The following is a 17,982-nucleotide window of genomic DNA, read 5'->3' as shown; positions in this document are numbered from 1 at the left end:
CTGAATTTTGTATTTCTCTTTTTCTTGGTTTTGAAATTATGGTTAACATTTTATATACTTAATTATTGCATTATTTAGTTTTAATTGTTTTGAATTTTATAAAAAATATATATACATGTATCTATATATATATAATTATTGTTATCTTTCTATGCAAGAACATGGAATAGTTCTTCATTTTATTTAGGTCAACCTTAAGGTCCTGCAGTAAAGTTTTACAATTTATAGGTATCGGTCTTATACGTCTTTTATTAGATTTATATTAGATTTATTCTTAGGTATTTTTTTCTATAAAAGCTATCTTTTAAAAATGTATTTCTAATTGTTTGTTGGTATATAGAATCACAATTGATTTTTGTGTATGCTGATCATAACATCTAGCCACCTTACTAAACGCTGTTATTATTTTTCACTGGTTTGCTATAAATTCATTATTTTCTCTATAGAAAGTCAGATTATTTCAAACAATGACAGTTTTATTTCTTCCTTTCTAATAATTATGCTTCTAATTTCTTCTTCCTATGTTATTGTGCTGCCCAGAACTTCAACTGCTAGTTTCTTGCCTTTTGAGGGGTGATTTCCCCCCTATTTATTTCACTTTTTCCCTTACGCTGGTTTGGCATTTCTGTAATCGATTTCCATTATTTTAGTGATTCTATACAATAATATGCACATTTAACCTAACAAACGTGAATGATATTTTGCCTTCCATTCTGGCCAATAAAACAATATTATTTTATTTTTTTATTATTAGTTTCAGGTATACAAAACAACATAGTGATTTGACATTTACACACGTCACAAAGTGATAACTCCAACAAGTCCACAACCCATCTCACACTGTATATAGCTAATACAATACCACTGACTGTATTCCCTATGCTGTACTTTACATCCTGTGATTATATATATATATATTTAATTATAGTTGACATTCAATATTACTTTATATTAGTTTCAGGTGTACAATGTTGTGATTAGGCATTTATATAATTTATGAAGTGATCCCCCTGATAAGTCTAGTACCCATCTGACACTGTACATAGTTTTTACAATATTATTGACTATATTCCCCATACTGTACTTCACATCTCCCTGACTTATTTTGTAACTACCAATTTGTACTTCCTAATCCCTTTACCTTTCTCATCCAATAAAAGAATTTTAGATCACTTTATTTCTGATCTTCTTCTTCCTGATTTACTATTGTTTTCTCTCCCAATTAACTGATTTTGAACATTTAAATTCTGTTTTTTCTTAACCCCCACAGATTAGATTTCTGTGTTACTTTACTGAGACAGTACTTGTTTTTACTTGGGTTTAGTTTGATGTTACCATTCTTTTTGTTCATTTTTCATTTTTGCATTTCTACCTCTTTTTCTGGGATCATTTTTCTACTTCTTGAACTAAATCCTTTATAAGTTCTTTCAGAAAAGGTCTCTTTGTAAACTCCTCATGTTCTTGTTTCTTATAAAGATTATTATTTTCCCCTCCATTATTAAATGATAGTTTTGCTAAGTACACAGTTTTAAGTGCACAGTACTTTTTAAAACATTTTATAGAAGTTATTCCACTGGCTTCCATTATTATTTGTGAAACCTACTGCTACTCTAATTATTCTTTTGTAGGTCATCTTTTTCTTTCTGCTTTCCAGGTCTTCTATTTATATTTGATATCGAACAGATTCACTATGACAAGGTATGAATTTATTTTTCTTATTATATTTGGGATATGTTGTGCTTCCTGGATTTGTGTATTCATGGTTTTCACCAGTTCTGAAAATTCTTAGTCATTTTTTCTTTAAATATTGCTTGTCTCCATTCTCTCTCATTTCACCCTTTGGGACTCCAATCAAATGGATATCAGGCATTCTCATTCTATTATTATTTATGTCTCACAACTTTCTATCATATTTATTTCGACTTGTCTCTCTTTGCTGCATTCTGGATAAATTCTTGGGATATATCTTTAATTCTACTTTCAACTGTATCTAATACTCTGATTAGCCCATCCACTGAGATTTTTTTCACAGTTTACAAAACACTTTTCATCAGTGTTTTAGATATCGTCACTGAATTTTATTTCAATGTTATGCCTTGTATTATATTTCTATAACTTCTATTTTTTTCCAGTTTGTAAAATCCTGGTGATTTCCTGTTGTATGTTTTCCCTTATAATTGCATTTTTTTGTTTGTTTCTATAAACATTCTATACACAGCCATTCTGTATTTTGTATTTGACATTTCTAACATTTGCTGTCTTTGTAGAGGGTGGTGGTAGGGGTATTGTCTAAATATGTTGTTTCTCCTGACTCTTACTTATAGTGAGTTTGCCTTCTTTCACACTTGCTGGTCTTTACTTGTAAGGTTATGTTTGACTTTTAGCCCATGGAAGTCCTGTCAGACTAACTTGGGGAAACGTTCTACCACAGATGTTGCCTCTGATTCAACAGATGTGGAACACCAAGTTGTGACTGTACTTTTCTCTTCAGCAGTATAGTTGATCTTCTTGGCTTCAGGCTCCAAATGAGTGAGACAGAAGCTTCCAGGCCTCTAAGGGCTAGGCCTGGTACTGGGACAGCATCACTCTTACTACAATCTACTGGTCAAAACATATACAAATGGAGGGGAGAAAATGTCTTCTCTGAATAGGAGGAGTGTCATGTGCTGTCTAGCCATTGTCTTGGGATCTTTCCTTTACCATCAGCCTGGGCATTGCCTTCACTTCTCTCTTGTGTTGGATCTTCTGTTTCCTGGGTCACATGTCTTTTTCTTTCTTTGTTTATTCTCTTATTTTTCTGAAGGACATCTTTTTCTTCTTTCTTTCTGTAGTTGTTTTCTGGTTCACAGGAGGTAAAACTTCTGGATTTTTAATATGTGTGAACATGTCTTGATTTCACTTACACATCTGAGTGATAGCTTGACTGGGTATAAAAGTCTACGTTGGAAATAATTTTCTCTTGGAATTTTCCTTGTCTCTTAGTTTTCAGCATTTTTCCTTGTCTCTTAGTTTTCAGTATTGCTTTTTTTCTTAAGATTTTTATTAAAATATAGCTAACATACAATATTGTATTAGTTTCAGGAATACATCATAGTTAGTCAACAGTACCCATCTGGCACTATACAAAGTTATTACCATATTATTGATTATATTCCCTACGCTAAAGAAGTGACCACCATGATAAGTCCAGCAACCATCTGAGACCATACCACACTATCACAATATTATTGACTATATTTTCTATGCTGTATATTACATCACCAAGAATTATTTGTTTTATACCTGGAATTATGAACCTCTTATTCCCTTTCATCTTCCCCCCACTTTTCTTATTTTTCAATTACAGTTGACATTCAATATTATTTTATATTAATTTCAGGTGTACAGCATAGTGGCTAGACATTTATATAATTTACAGTGATCCCCCTGACTAGTACCCACATAGCACTATACATAGTTATTACCATATTATTATGTTCCCTATGGTTTACTTTACATCCCCATGACTATAACTACAAATTTGTATTTCTTAATCCCTTCACCTTTTTCACCCTGCCCCCAAACCCCTTTCCATCTATCACCCCAACAGATCTAGTACCCATCTGACACCATACATAGTTATTACAATATTATTGACTGTATTCCTTATTATATACCCTACATCCCCATGACTACTATGTAACAACAAATTTGTACTTCTTAATCCCTTCCTCTTTTTCACCCACCCTCAAACTCCCTCCCATCTGGCAACCATCAAAATGTTCTCTGTATCTATGAGTTTGCTTCTGTTTTGTTTGATTGTTTATTTTGTTCTTTAGATTCCACTTATAAGTGAAATCAAATGACATTTGTTTTTTGCTGTCTGACTTACTATACTCAGCACAATACCCTCTAGGTCCATCTATGTTGTCTCAAATAGCAAGATTTCATTTTTTTTAATGGATGAGTAATATTCTATTTTATATATGTGTCACTTCTTCTTTATCCATTCATACATTCAGGGATAACCAGGTTGCCTTCATATCTTGGCTATTGTAAATAATGCTGCAATGAACATACAAAGTCTGACAATTAAGTTTGCGTACTTGTTGCAACATTGTTGCTAACCTTTTTTATATCAAAGGGATTATTCATTATGAATCTGTACCAACTGGACAGTTAACCAAGTTTACTATTTGGAAGTGCTGACAAGGCTGCATGCAAAAGTTAGACGACCTGAACTTTTCGCCAACAATTCATGGCTCTTGCATCATGACAATGCACCAGCTCACAAGGCACTGTCTGTGAGGGAGTTTTTAGCCAGCAAACAAATAACTGTATTGGAACACCCTCCCTACTAACCTGATCTGGCTCCCAATGACTTCTTTCTTTACCCAAAGATAAAGGGGATATTGAAAGGCAGACATTTTTATGACAGTCAGGACATAAAGGGTAATACAATGACAGCTCTGATGGCCATTCCAGAAAAAGAGTTCCAAAATTACTTTGAAGTGTGGACTAGGCACTGGCATTGGTGCATAACTTCCCAAGGGGAGTACTTCAAAGGGGAAAGCAGTGATATTCAGCAATGAGGTATGTAGCACTTTTTCTAGGATGTGTTCACAAACTTAATTGTCTGACCTCATATGGATGAGCACGTCCCCTCGAAGTAATATTTTGGGTTTCTTTGGATAAATACCCAGAAGTGGGATTACTAGGTCCTTCTTTGTCTCTTGTTATAGTCTTTGTTTTAAAGTCTATTTTGTCTGTTATAAGTATTGTTACCTCAGCTTTTTTGTTTGTTACCATTTTCATGAAATATCTTTTTCCATCCTTTCACTTTCAGTCTGTGTGTGTCTTTCGATTTGAAGTGAGTTTCTTGTAGGCACCATATGTAAGGCTCTTGTTTTCTTATTCATTCAGCCCCCATCTTTTGATTGGAACATTTAATCCACTTACATTGAAAGTAATTGTTGATAGGTATGTAGTTATTGCCATTTTATTATTCTTTTTTTTTTCATCTTAAAAAAGTCCCTCTAACATTCGTTGTAATACTGGTTTGGTGGTGATGAACTCCTTTACCTTTTTCTTCTCTGGGAAGCTCTTTATTTGTCCTTTGATTCTAAATAATAGCTTTGCTGGGTAGAGTAATCTTTTTTTTTATTATTGGGGAACATTGTGTCTCTCCAGGGCCCATCAGCTCCAAGTTGTTGTCCTTCAATCTAGTTGTGGAGGGTGCAGCTCAGCTCCAAGTCCAGTCACCATTTCCAATCTTTATTTGCAGGGGGTGCAGCCCACCATCCCATGAGGGAACTGAACCAGCAACCTTGTTGTTGAGAGCTCACACTCTAACCAACTGAGCCATCCTGCGGCCCCTCAGGAAGCTCAGCAGCAGCTCATTGTCTTCAATCTAGTTGTGGAGGGCACAGCTCACTGGCCCATGTGTGAATTGAATCAGCAACCCTATTATTCAGAGCTCGCACTCTAACCGAGTCATCCGGCTGCCCCTGGGTAGAGTAATCTTGATTGTAGCTCCTTACTTTTCATCACTTTGGATATTTCCTGCCAATCCCTTCTGGACTGCAAAGTTTCTGTTGAGAAATCAGTTGATAGTCTTATAGGAGCTCCTTTGTAGGTAATTTTCTCTTGCTGCTTTTAAGATCCTCTTTATCGTTAACCTTTGGCATTTTAATTAGGATGTGTCTTGGTGTTGGCCTCTTTGGGTTCATCTTCTTTGGGACTCTCTGTGCTTCCTGGGCCTGTATATCTATTTCCTTTGCCAGGTTAGGGAAGTTTTCTCTCATTATTTCTTCAAATAGGTTTCCAATTCCTCTTTTCTCCTTCTGGTACCCCTATAATGCAAATATTGGTACTCTTGAAGTTGTCCCAGAGGCCCATTAAATTCTCCTCAATTTTTTGGATTCTTTTTTCTTTCTGCTGTTCTGATTGAGTGTTTTATGCTACCTTATCTTTTAAATCACTGATTTGATCCTCTGCTTTGTCTAATCTGTTGATTCCCTGTAATGTATTCTTCATTTTCATTATTGTATTCTTTATTTCTGACTGGTTCTTTTTTATATTTTCTATCTCTATTTTCATGTTTCCTATCTCTTCATTGAACTTCTCCCTGAGATCATTGAGCACCCTTATAACAAGTGTTTGGAACTCTGAATCTGGTGGATTACTTGTCTCCATTCTCCATTTTGTTTAGTTCTTTTTCTGGAGCTTTTTTGTGTTCTTTTATTTGGGACATGTTTCTTTGTCTCCCCATTTTGGCTGCCTCCCTGTGCTTGTTTCTGTGTGTTAGGCAGGGCTGCTATATCTCCCAGTCTTAGTAGAGTGGCCTTATGTATTAGGTTGGTGCAAAAGTAATTGTAGTTTAAAAGGTTAAAAATAATTGCAAAAACCGCAATTACTTTTGCACCAATGTATTAGTGGGTGTGCTGTGGGGCTCAGTGGCAGTTTTCCTGGTCACTTGAGCTGTGCACTCCAGGTGTGTGTGTGTGTGTGTGTGCCCTCCTCTGGTAGCTGAGCCTTGGTTGCTGTTTGCATATCAGTGGAGGGATTCACCCTAGGGCTCATTGGTTGTGAGGCGTTTTGGTGCAGGAGCTGATCCTACAGAGCAAGATCTACCTCAGCAGCGTTCTGGTGCCTGCCCAATCTGCTCCTTGGGTGTGTTGTCCTTGGAGGTGGCTGGTTGATGCTCCAGCTCGTTTTGAAGCTGGCCACTGGGGGTGCCAGCCTCAGGGCTACCTGGGAGAGGACCTGCTGCAGGTCAAGTTCAGCTGCAGCCCGTGCCCCACTCAGGGCCTCCCAGCAGGAGCCACAAAGAAATCCGCAGATGACCACCACCTGTGCCATGCTTGGAATTGTCTTGAGAGGCCAAGCTGGGAACCAAGGCAGGCTGCTGCTAGTACCGGGCTTGGGGTTGCTCAGCCAGTGGTACAGGACACCCTCAAGCCAGATGCCGCTTGTCTGGGTTCCATGAACCTTTGAGAAACCCTAGGAAATTCTGCAGCATGAGCCAAGGCATGCGGTTTGTATGAAAAAGCCACTAGAGGCGGCTTGGGTGCGCCAGAAAGTTGTGCGGGGCAAGTGAACGGCTTTAGCCAGCTGGATTGAGATTCAGATATGGCGGCCACCTGCTTCTGCATGCTGGGAAGATGCAGGACTCAACAAAGAAACAATGGCCTCCACCAGCTCTTCCATCCAGGAGAAAGCTGCCCCTCCAGCCCCCGTCCTGAAGCCAGACAACTCAGTTCCCCACCATATGTCCCCGCCACCTCTCCAGCTGCTGTCCCAGTGCTGGAGCTCAGAGCCGCCAGTGATTATGACGGTAAGTCCTTGCGCGGTCCCTTTAAGAGGAGAACCTGGGACTCCAGCTGCCTTCTGTCTCACTCAGTCACAATCTCCGCTGGTTTTCACAGCCAGAAATTATGGAGACTTCCCTCTCCATCACTGGAACCCTGGGCTGGGCAAAGGCTGGGACCCCTCGGACCTCTGCAGCCGAGATATCCCTCCCAATTTTTAATAGTCACACGCGAGTGTGGGACCAGCCTCATTCGTGTCTCCGCCCCTCTTGCCAATCTCAAGGTGGCTTCTCCTGCATGTACTTAGTTGTAGGGCTTTGGTTCAGCAAGATTTTAGGTGATTCTCAATAATGGTTGTTTTGTAGTTCAGTTGTCATTTTGATGTGGTTGTGAGAGAAGGTAAGCACAGTGTTTGCCTACTACGCCATCTTGACTGGAAATCCCTTCTCATATCTTTAAATATACTCGTATTACTTGAAAAGGGAAGTTTTTCTTTTTCTTCTTGCAGTATCTGTTTTTTTCAAAGTTCCTTTTTTCACCTTGTTCATTTTGGATTCCTTTCACATTGGCATCTTTGCTCAAATATTTGGTGACTCTTGGAGGTTTGTTCATATTTAAGAATGAGGAATAATAATAATACACTAGAAGTCTACATAAGAGCTCTTGTGTGTATATTAGGGGAGGGTTAATTAACCAGGGGGGCCTCTTGTCAGGGTCATATGAAAGGATGATCAGATGGGAAAACTGGCAATGGTATATTAGAGCTTCCTCACACCAGCTTGCAAAAGCTGAATGTACACGTATTTCCTAACCCTGCATTCAGTGACATCATGGTGGTAGCTTGAAATTGTGGGAGTATTTACACCATGGAAATCAGCAAATGCCACAAGCAAGGGCACACTTCCTCTCAGATTGCTGGTTGTTAAACATTTAGTACCACACCACTGGGAACTGCCTTCTTAGGTTGGGGCCCCCACAATGTTAGTCTATAGAGAGCTTTTCTCCTGAGCTATCATTCAGTTCTGCTAAGGAGACTTACAAATCTCTCCCTGGCTGATGGCATTCTAGGATTGGGATATAAGAAGGGAAATTGGGGGTCTAGTTTTTGCTTTTACAAACTTTCACGTAAACTTTCTGCTTTCAGCTTTGCCTCAGCCCTCTCAGCCACTGTCTTTGGTATCCCCAAGTCCCATGTGTATTCTTCCTATTTTCTTCAGAGAATAATACTCTGTTCTTTTAGGTGGTGTTGGTAGTGAGATGATTGCTTAGCTACTCAGGGTCGGAAGCAGACATGAGCATCTTGATATCTCTGATTTCAGACTTTTAGCCAATCTGCCAATTTTCAGTAACATGCCTCAACTCTACCTTCCACTATGCCTGATACTCCCAGGCCTGAGCCTTTTAAGGGTTATTTGGTGGTAAGTCAGTCCACTCATTGTTAATCCTGTTTGTAGTAATTTCAGGCTGTTCCTGTTCCATCTTGCTTAATCAGATACTACTTCCCTATCTATCTGCTTTCTATATTCCAAAAATTTGTTGAAATTTATTGTCTGCCTTTTCCCCCTCTACTGTTCTCTTTGCTTCCGTGGTTCCGTATAGTAAGAAAATTCCTGTGCTCACTTCGGCAGCACATATACTAAAATTGGAATGATACAGAGAAGATTAGCATGGCCACAATAAAAAAAAAGAAAATTCCTATATTATTAAGTCTTACATTATTATTATTATTATTATTATTATATTCCTGTAATAATAATATTATTATTATTCTAGTAACCATTATACAAATTTTATTATTTTTTAATTTTTTTTATTGGGGAACAATGTGCTTCTCCAGGGCCCATCAGCTCCAAGTCGTTGTCCTTCAATCTAGCTGTGGAGGGCACAGCTCAGCTCCAAGTCCAGTCACTGTTTTCAATCTTTAGTTGCAGGGGGCACAGCCCACCATCCCATGCGGGAATTGAACCGGCAACTTTGTTGTTGAGAGCTCGTGCTCTAACCAGCTGAGCCATCCGGCCACCCCTCCGGAAGCTCAGTGGCAGCTCATTGTCTTCAATCTAGTTGTGGAGGGTGCAGCTCACTGGCCCATGTGGGAATCGAACCAGCAACCCTATTGTTCAGAGCTTGTGCTCTAACCAACTGAGCCATCCAGTCGCCCACAAATTTTAAACTAAATACCCTTCATCAATTCTGAATGAAACCTTGTAAATCTTTTTAACCTTCATAAGCTGGCCTCCACCCTCCACCCCCCCGACCCCCATTTTAGAAAAGTTTTATTTCATTTTGTCTTTGATTACTTCTCATCCAGTTACCGTTTATTTTGTTTTTCAGAGGCATCTGTAACTCTTTGACTTGATCACTACTCTCTATTTCTTTTCCTATTACTTTATGTTCATCTTTTAAAACTTGTATTCTGTATTCTGGGAGGGGTTTTCAAATTTATCTTAGTAATGGAGTATTAATTTGGGGGTGACTGAAAACTAACTTCTAAAGAGAGAATGATCCAGAAGCTTAAATACCTATATTTATGATTTACTTGAATGCCTTTGTGAATGTATTAGTTCTAGCTGTGTCTTAAAATGTTGTTTTATAAGAGTTAATAATAACAAGAGTTATACATAGCTGGGCATAAAAGTAACTATTGGGGTCAAGATGTGAAACCAGATTAAACACTAGTTTAATCTTTTCTCAGACTCAGCAAAACCCGGCCTGTTTGAGTTACTTTTATCTATTACCAGAGGTTCCTCCAAGCAGGGAAAAGTGACACAAGAATTGCTTCAGGAAATATCTGAAGAAACACAACTGCCTATGCTCATATCCTTAAGTGACAAATATCCTTATGAGATGAAAGAGAAATTGTGGCATAGATATATGGCTGAATCATGTCCAAACACACCAAATCATAATGGATTTTCACTACACTGATTTGGTTTTCCCTCAGTTCAGTTGCGCTCTTTAGAGACTTCATTGGAAGTTTAAATTCTGCCATTGAATTTTAATCTCCTTTTCAGTTTTGTCTTATCTCATCCTGACCTATTATTTTTATTTTATTTATTTATTTATTTATTTTAAGGAGGGCGCAGCTCACAGTGGCCCATATGGGGATCGAACCGGCAATCTTGGTGTTATCAGCACCACGTTCTAACCAACTGAGCTAACCGGCCACCCCCCTGACTTATTATTTTTGTATCTCAATTTTCTCCTAACATTTCTTTATTTCATTGAGGATGCTGAATAGTTCCCTGGAATTTTCTTTTGGATCTTGAAATGGCAAGATAATTGAGTGAGGCAACTTACTGTGTGGGGTTATTAGCTATAAATTAGTTAAATGAATAGTTGAACTATAGCAATTTTGGGCACAATAATTTTGTCTTCAGACCATACTACTTTATGAAAACTCTACCCACACCTTCTTCTTTCCAGGGATTAAGCCCCTGAAGGTCATCTTTATATGATATAACCCTGCTCCACCTCATACGTCATCATAGCTGATTGGAAAAGGGTTGACACGCAAAGGAATTGGGGTGGAGAGTCATTAGTTAGTTTGGGGTATTTCTTGAGTTTGGGTTGTATAAATTATGGTGCAACAGGGCAGCCAAGTATATGAAAATGGAAAGAATGCAGTTTGTGGAGAGAGGAACAGAAGAAGATGTGCAAAGAGATATAGATAAAATATAAGAGAGGGAGTGAGTGGTAGAGCAAGAATGAGAGTGAGAAAGAACTTTCTGGACCCAGTTCCTCTTGAGGTCCTACTGAACTTCCTCTCTTTGTCCTCTGAGCCACACCCATTGTGCTCACATTTTCCCTTTAGTTTGGAGTGGGAGCCTGGGACTACTACGAGAACCTTGATGAAGACATCCCTTCCCAGTCATAATAGGCAAATCACAACATTATGAGTAACAGGATGAAGACGATGCTGCACATTTTGTTCCTGTCGTGGGAGGACTTGTATCCAGCTCATCCCAAAGTAATATCAGATGATTAGGAAACAAAGTGAAAAGGTGTGGGGGTGGGTTTGGGTGGGGCACAGACACCACATCCTCATTTTACCCTTGTGGAAATTATTTTCTGATCCATCAGAAGGTTGACCCTGCCATTCCTAGGTCTTGCTGAAGTATTAAGGCGCAGGTTCTATATATGTAGCAAAAGCTCGAAAAGCTTAGCCGATGGCCAATTCCTGATGTGAAGTTAAAGGAGAGAGAGAGCAACCAAAGCTTCTGGCTTGGTGGTGAGGACCACCACCATAGTCTGAAATGAAGGGTCATATCTAAGACGTACCTACTCTTCATGTTCAATACCAGCCAGAGAAATCTAGGACTGCAAGTGTGTGAAAAACAGGTGGGCATTTGGATGGATGTTGTGACCTTGGGGGGACAGCAGGTTGCCTTTTAAAAAGGACAGGACTGAGTGAGATTCACCTAGTTCAGCCGGTGGGGATGACAGCAAGTTGACGGGGACCAGAGGCCACTCTCCAAGGTAGCCCTTGAATATCACCAGGGCCAGGGAGCTTTCCTGGATGCTATACCCAGTGACTTTATTCTTTTGAAACGTTATACTATGAAACTTTTCAAACATACAAAATATACCTCAGATTTAACAGCTAACATTACACCATGTTGCTTCATCTATTTTTTTCAGACATATTTTAAAGTAAATTATGAAGATCATGATATTTCACCTCCAAATATTTCAGTCTGCTTTTCTTAAAAATAAGGACACTTTCTTACATAACCGCTATGTCATCATCGCGCCTAACAAAATCAACAGCAATTGTTAATAAGTTCCCATACTAAGCCCTTATTCACATTAACCTAACTGTGCTCTAAATGTCTTTTACAATTGATTTGTTTACATGCTGCCCAAAGTCCACACCTTACATTGGTTGTTATTCCTTTTAAACATCTTTTAATATGGAATAGTACCCCTTCCTTTTCTCTCATGCTGTTGACTTTCTAAGAAGCCAGATCAACTGTTCTGTAGAGGACTACCCCATCTTCTGGATCTGGCCAATTGCTTTTTCATGGTGTCATTTGACTTGTTCTTCTATCTCATTCATTTCCAACAAATTATATATGTAAGAAATCACATCAGAATTAACAGTCTGATTGTCCTGCTAGAACTTTTTGACCAACTTTATAGTGAGAGGGATTATAAATGAAATTTAAGTAGGTACTGATGCCATATTTTCAAATGTGGGATTCCTATATAATATATAACCTCTCCTTGTGCTCACAGGTGGGCTATCTACTCACCCTACATTTAAAGGTCTACTAGGAAAAGAAAAACATTTTTTTTCTTTAAGCTACTCTACTTTGAGGTCTCTTTGGTACAGCAGCTTAACCTATTCTAGTCAATACACCCCGCTTCCCACTAAGTCATCAAGGAAAATATGTGCTTAAAAGATAATGGACATGGAGACAGTGGAAATGGGATGGTTCGGTGCGATGTCAGAGAGATAGTGGAAGGGGTGGGTGTCCACAGTGTGAGGGATATAAATGATAAACGTCTAAGTATTACTTTGTCTTGTGCACCTGAAACTAATAAAAAAAAAAAGCCCTACAAAAAAAAAAAAAGATAATGGATAGTCATTATCATAATGCCATTTGTTGACTAGTCCATCAATTCCCCACTTATTTGCAATGCCATCATTATCATATATGAAATTCCAAGGTACACATGTGTGTCTTTCTAGATATTTTCTTCCTCTTACAGTCTTGTGCCACATAATGATGTTTCAGTCAACGACAAACCACATATATGATGGTAGTCCCATGAGATTATAATGAAGCTGAAAAATTCCTATCACCTAGTGATGTCTGGTTGTAATGTCATAACCATCATAACATTGTAGTTATCAGCTATCATAATGTCGTAGTGCAACACATTACAAAACTACTGGCCATTGTGTTACAATTGCCTATGATATTCAGTACAGTAATATGCTGTACAGGTTTGTAGCCTAGGAGCTGTAGGGGAACAGAATGTGTCACCCTATAATATGTCTATTTGGCATAAGGATCATTTTAGGCTGGTTGATTTTAAGAAACAGCAGACACATTTACAATTCGTAAATTGTAAGGGAAAACTCCATTACAATTGTAAAGGTGTCACCCTCAGCTGTACCAGGAAGAGGGGGATGTCCTTATCTCTAGAAACTCTTATCAAAGGCAGAAGAGAATAACATCTTAAATCTGCATAACAACCTTACCCTTCTTTACTGTGCTGTTCCTGGTAACCTCCCATAACTGACTCCCTGCCCGCAATGTCTTCTTTTGTCTTCAGCTGAAGATGGTATTTAAAGTAGTGGCTTCGGCCATTTGGGGGAGTTACACAGTTTTCCTGGGTCTCTCCCATGTAAATGGGAGATATACACGTTATTAAACTTTTGTTTGTTTTTCTCTTGTTAATCTGTCCTTTATTACAGGTGGTCTCAGCCAAGAACCCAGAAGGGTAAAGGGCAAATTAATTTTCCTCCCATACAGAGCAATAGGCTATACCATATAATCTAGGTGTGTAGTAGGCTATATCACCTAGGTTTGGATAAGTGCACTCTATAATGTTCGCACAATGAGGAAATCACCTAATGGTGTGTTTTTCAGAACATATTCCCATCGTTAAGTAGCACATGATTGTATTCATCTATTTGTCTATTACTAGGCCAATAATATACTTTCTAAATGAAACATTTTACTTTGAGATAATTGTAGATTCACATGCAGTTGTAAGAAATAATACAGAGAGATCCCATGTACCCTTTACCCAGTTCTCCCAATGGTAACACTTGCAAAACTATGGTACAATATCACAACATGGATATCAACATTGACACAGTCAAGAGACAGACCATTTTTATCATCACAAGGATCCCTCATGATGTCCTTTTGTAGCCACACTCACTTCCCTCCAGACCCCATCCCCTCCTTACCCCCTGGGGGAATACCCACTACTCTGTACTCCATCAAGTTTTGCTTCATGTTTTGAGGGCTTTGTTATTAGGTGCATATATATTTGTAATTTTTTTTCAATATTTGTAATTGTTACAGAAACTTTTGTATAATGTCCTCCTTTGTCCCTTGAAAACTTTGAAAAAAATTAAAGTTTACTTTGACAATTATATAGCCACCCCAGCTCTTTTTTGGTTACTATTTGCATGGAATATCTTTTCCATCCTTACACCTCAACCTCTTTATGTCCTTATATCTACAATGAGTCTCTTGTAGACAGCATATAGATGGATCATATATTTTCACTCCCCCTGCCAATATCTGTCTTTTAATTGGTGTCTTTAGATCATTTAGACCATTTCCTCTTTTCTATAAATTTGTCTCTCAGCACTGCTTCATCCCATAAATTCTGAAATGTTATCTTTTGATTTTCATTTAGTTCAATGTATTTTTTAAATTTCATTTGACACCTGAAACTGATAAAAAATAATAATAATTACTTACAAAAATAAAATTTCCTTTGAGACTTCCTCTTTGACACATGGATTATTTAGACATGTGCTGTTGAGTTTTCAAGTGTTTGGAGATTTTCCTGTTTATCTTTATGTTATTGTTTTTTAGTTTGATCTCACTGTGGTCAGAGAACACATTTTATATGATTTCAATTCTTTTAAAATTGTTGAGTTTGTTTTATGACCCAGGATGTGGTCTATCTTGCTATATGTTTTGTGGGCACTTGAGAAGAACATGTCATCTGCTGTTGTCAGTGGAGAGTTCTGTAAATGTCAATTAGATCTTGTTGGTTGATGGTATTAAGTTCTTCTGTAAACTTGCTGATTTTCTGTCTAGTTGTTCTACCAATTGTTGAGAGAGGGATGTTGAAGTCTCCAATATTATTGTGGATTTGTCTATTCTTTTAGTTATATCAGTTTTTATTCACATATTTTGTAGTTCTGTCCTTTGGTGCATACACATTTAGGATTGTTATGTCGTCTTCATAGAATGACCTTTTCATCATCTCTGTTTCTGGTAATTTGCTTTGTGGTCTACTTTATATGATATTAATTTAGCTACTTCTACTTTCTTCTTTTTTAAAAGATTTTATTGGGGAAAGGGAACAGGACTTTATTGGGGAACAGTGTGTTCTTCCAGGCCTTTTTTCCAAGTCAAGTTGTTGTCCTTTCAATCTTAGTTGTGGAGGGTGCCGTTCAGCTCCAGGTCCAGTTGCTGTTGCTAGTTGTAGGGGGCACAGCCCACCATCCCTTGTGGGAGTCGAAGAACCGAACTGGCAACCTTGTATTTGAGAGCCTACTGGCCCATGTGAGAGTCGAACCAGCAGCCTTCGGAGTTAGGAGCATGGAGCTCTAACCGCCTAAGCCACCGGGCCGGCCCTACTTCTACTTTCTTTTGATGTTTACATGATATATTTTTTTCCATCTTTTTGCTTTCAATCTGTCTATAGTGTTATATTTGAAGTGAGTTTCCTGTAGACACCATATAGTTGGGTCATATTTTTTCATTCATACTGCCAATCTCTGTCTTTTAATTGGTAGATTTATACTATTTACATTTAATGTAATTACTGATATGTTATGGATTAAGCCTGCCATTACATTTTTTATTTTAAAATTGTTCTTTTTTTTTTATTTCTCTTGCTTTCTTTTTCCTGCCTTCCTGTGGCTTACTTGAACATATTTTAGAATTTCATTTTGATTTACTTATAGTGTTTCTGAGTATATCTCTTTGTATAGTTTATTTTAGTAGTCACTTTAGTTATATATATATATATAATCTTGTCACAGTCTACTAGTGCTGTCATTTTGCCAGTTAAAATATAGAAACTTTACCTCCTTATATGTCCATTTACCCTTCCCATTTTTAGTATAATTGTCTTAAATACTGGGGTTACCAAAAAAATATATACACATGACTTGTATTCATCTTTTTTTATTGGTATATATTGAGTATTACAATTTTAATCCCATTCTTTTCCTTTCTTAAAGTGTGTATACTTTTTTTGGTACCCTCTGTATTTCCTCCATATACACTTAGAACTATATCAGGCAGTGTTATAATTTTTGCTTCAACCATCAAATATAATTTAGAAAACTCAAGAGAAGAAGGAAAGCTTATTGAATTTACTCATATTTTTGTTTATCATGTTCTCCCTTCCTTCCTGACGTTCCAAGTTTCCTTCTTTTGTAGTATCCTTTCCTTTAGTTGTTTTTTAAAGAGTAGGTCTATTTTTATTCATCTGGGAATGTCTTGATTTCCCCCTCATTTCTGAAGGATATTTTTGCTAAATATACCAGGTGGCCAAAAAAATGTATACAAGGGGACATATTGGTCAACGTTGCTCAAGCAATAGTTCGCCATAATCAAAACTGTCTGGACACTGATGGTAACCACTTTGGGCACCTCTTGTAATTGCAGGAGTCAAACGTGATTTGTATTCATCTTTTGTTATCGTTATATATTGTTACAATTTTAATACAGTTTTCCTTTCATAAAAATGTGTATATATATATTTTTGGCACCCTCTGTAGAATTCTGGGCTGACAGTTCTTTCTTTCAACACTTGGAAAACATGTCACTTCCTTTTGGCCTCCGTGGTTCCTGATGAGAAATCCACTGTCATTTGAATTATTTTTCCCCTATAGGAAAGATGTTATTTCTTTCCCACTGCTTTCAACACTTTTTCTTTGTTTAGTTTTCAAAAATTTGACTATGATGTGTCTTGGTGTGGAACTCCCATTTGGAGTTCACTCAGCTTCTTGAATCTGTAGGTTTATGTCTTTTGCCAAATTTGCAACATTTTCAGCCATTATTTCTTTAAGTATTTTTTCAACCCTGTCTTTCTCCTCTCCTTCTGGGACTCCAATAACAGGAGTGTTAGATCTTTCATTATAGTCCTACAGGTCCCTGAGGCTCTGTTCATTTTTGTTTTCAGTCTATTTTCTCTCTGTTGTTCAGCTGGGTAATTTCTATCTTCTAGTACACTGATTCTTTTTCTCTTTCCCTTCTGTATTTTGCTAATGTATCGATTGAGGGATTTTTTATTTCAGTTATTATATTTCTCAGTTCTAAAATTTCCATTTGGTTCTTCTTTATGTCTTCTATTTCTTTGCTGAAAGTTTCTATTTTTTTTTGCTGAAAGTTTCTATTTCTTTGATGAATAGGCTTCCTGTTTTTTCATTTGTTTCAAGCATGTTTGTTGAAGCATTTTTATCATGGCTGCTTTAAAATCTGTGCCAGACAGTGTTAACATACTTGTCATCTGTATTAGCATCTATTCATTTTCTTTTTTCGTTCAGTTTGAGAACTTCCTGGTTCTTGATATGACAAGTGACTTTCAACTGAAATCTGTACATTTTGGGCATTATGTTATGATATTCTAGATCTTATTTAAACCTTCTGTTTTATCTGGCTGCTTCTGACACTGTTCAGGCAAAGGTTGACACTCTCTCATTCCTGCCAGGTAGAGGTGGAAGCCCAGGTTTTCCTCACCATCTCCTCTGACCCAGAGGGAGGTAGGACCTTACTCTTAGTGGGGATAAAATTCCTAACTCCTTATTCAGCCTTTTGTTGACAACAGTACAGTGGGTTGAAGGAAAGGAGGGTCAGTTGTCTCCTTACAGCCTGCCAAGGATGGATCTAGACTCCTCACTTGGTCTTTGATGGCAGATATTGGAGTTAGGCCATGGTTTTTTTGGTGGTGTTTGGCTCTAGTAAAGTGACTCACGTCCAAA

At 37.7% G+C, this 17,982-nt stretch overlaps 1 pseudogene; it reads left to right on the top strand.

Annotated features, from left to right (window-relative positions):
* The first annotated feature begins 8,901 nt into the window (after positions 1-8,901).
* Positions 8,902-8,994, top strand: LOC117014179 (uncharacterized; annotated as a pseudogene).
* The last annotated feature ends 8,988 nt before the right edge of the window (positions 8,995-17,982 follow it).

The sequence above is a fragment of the Rhinolophus ferrumequinum genome, chromosome 21, assembly GCF_004115265.2.
Source record: "Rhinolophus ferrumequinum isolate MPI-CBG mRhiFer1 chromosome 21, mRhiFer1_v1.p, whole genome shotgun sequence".
NCBI classification, from domain to species: Eukaryota; Metazoa; Chordata; class Mammalia; order Chiroptera; family Rhinolophidae; genus Rhinolophus; species Rhinolophus ferrumequinum.
Note: the sequence above shows the minus strand (reverse complement) of the source record. Positions and strands in the feature narration are given on the sequence as shown.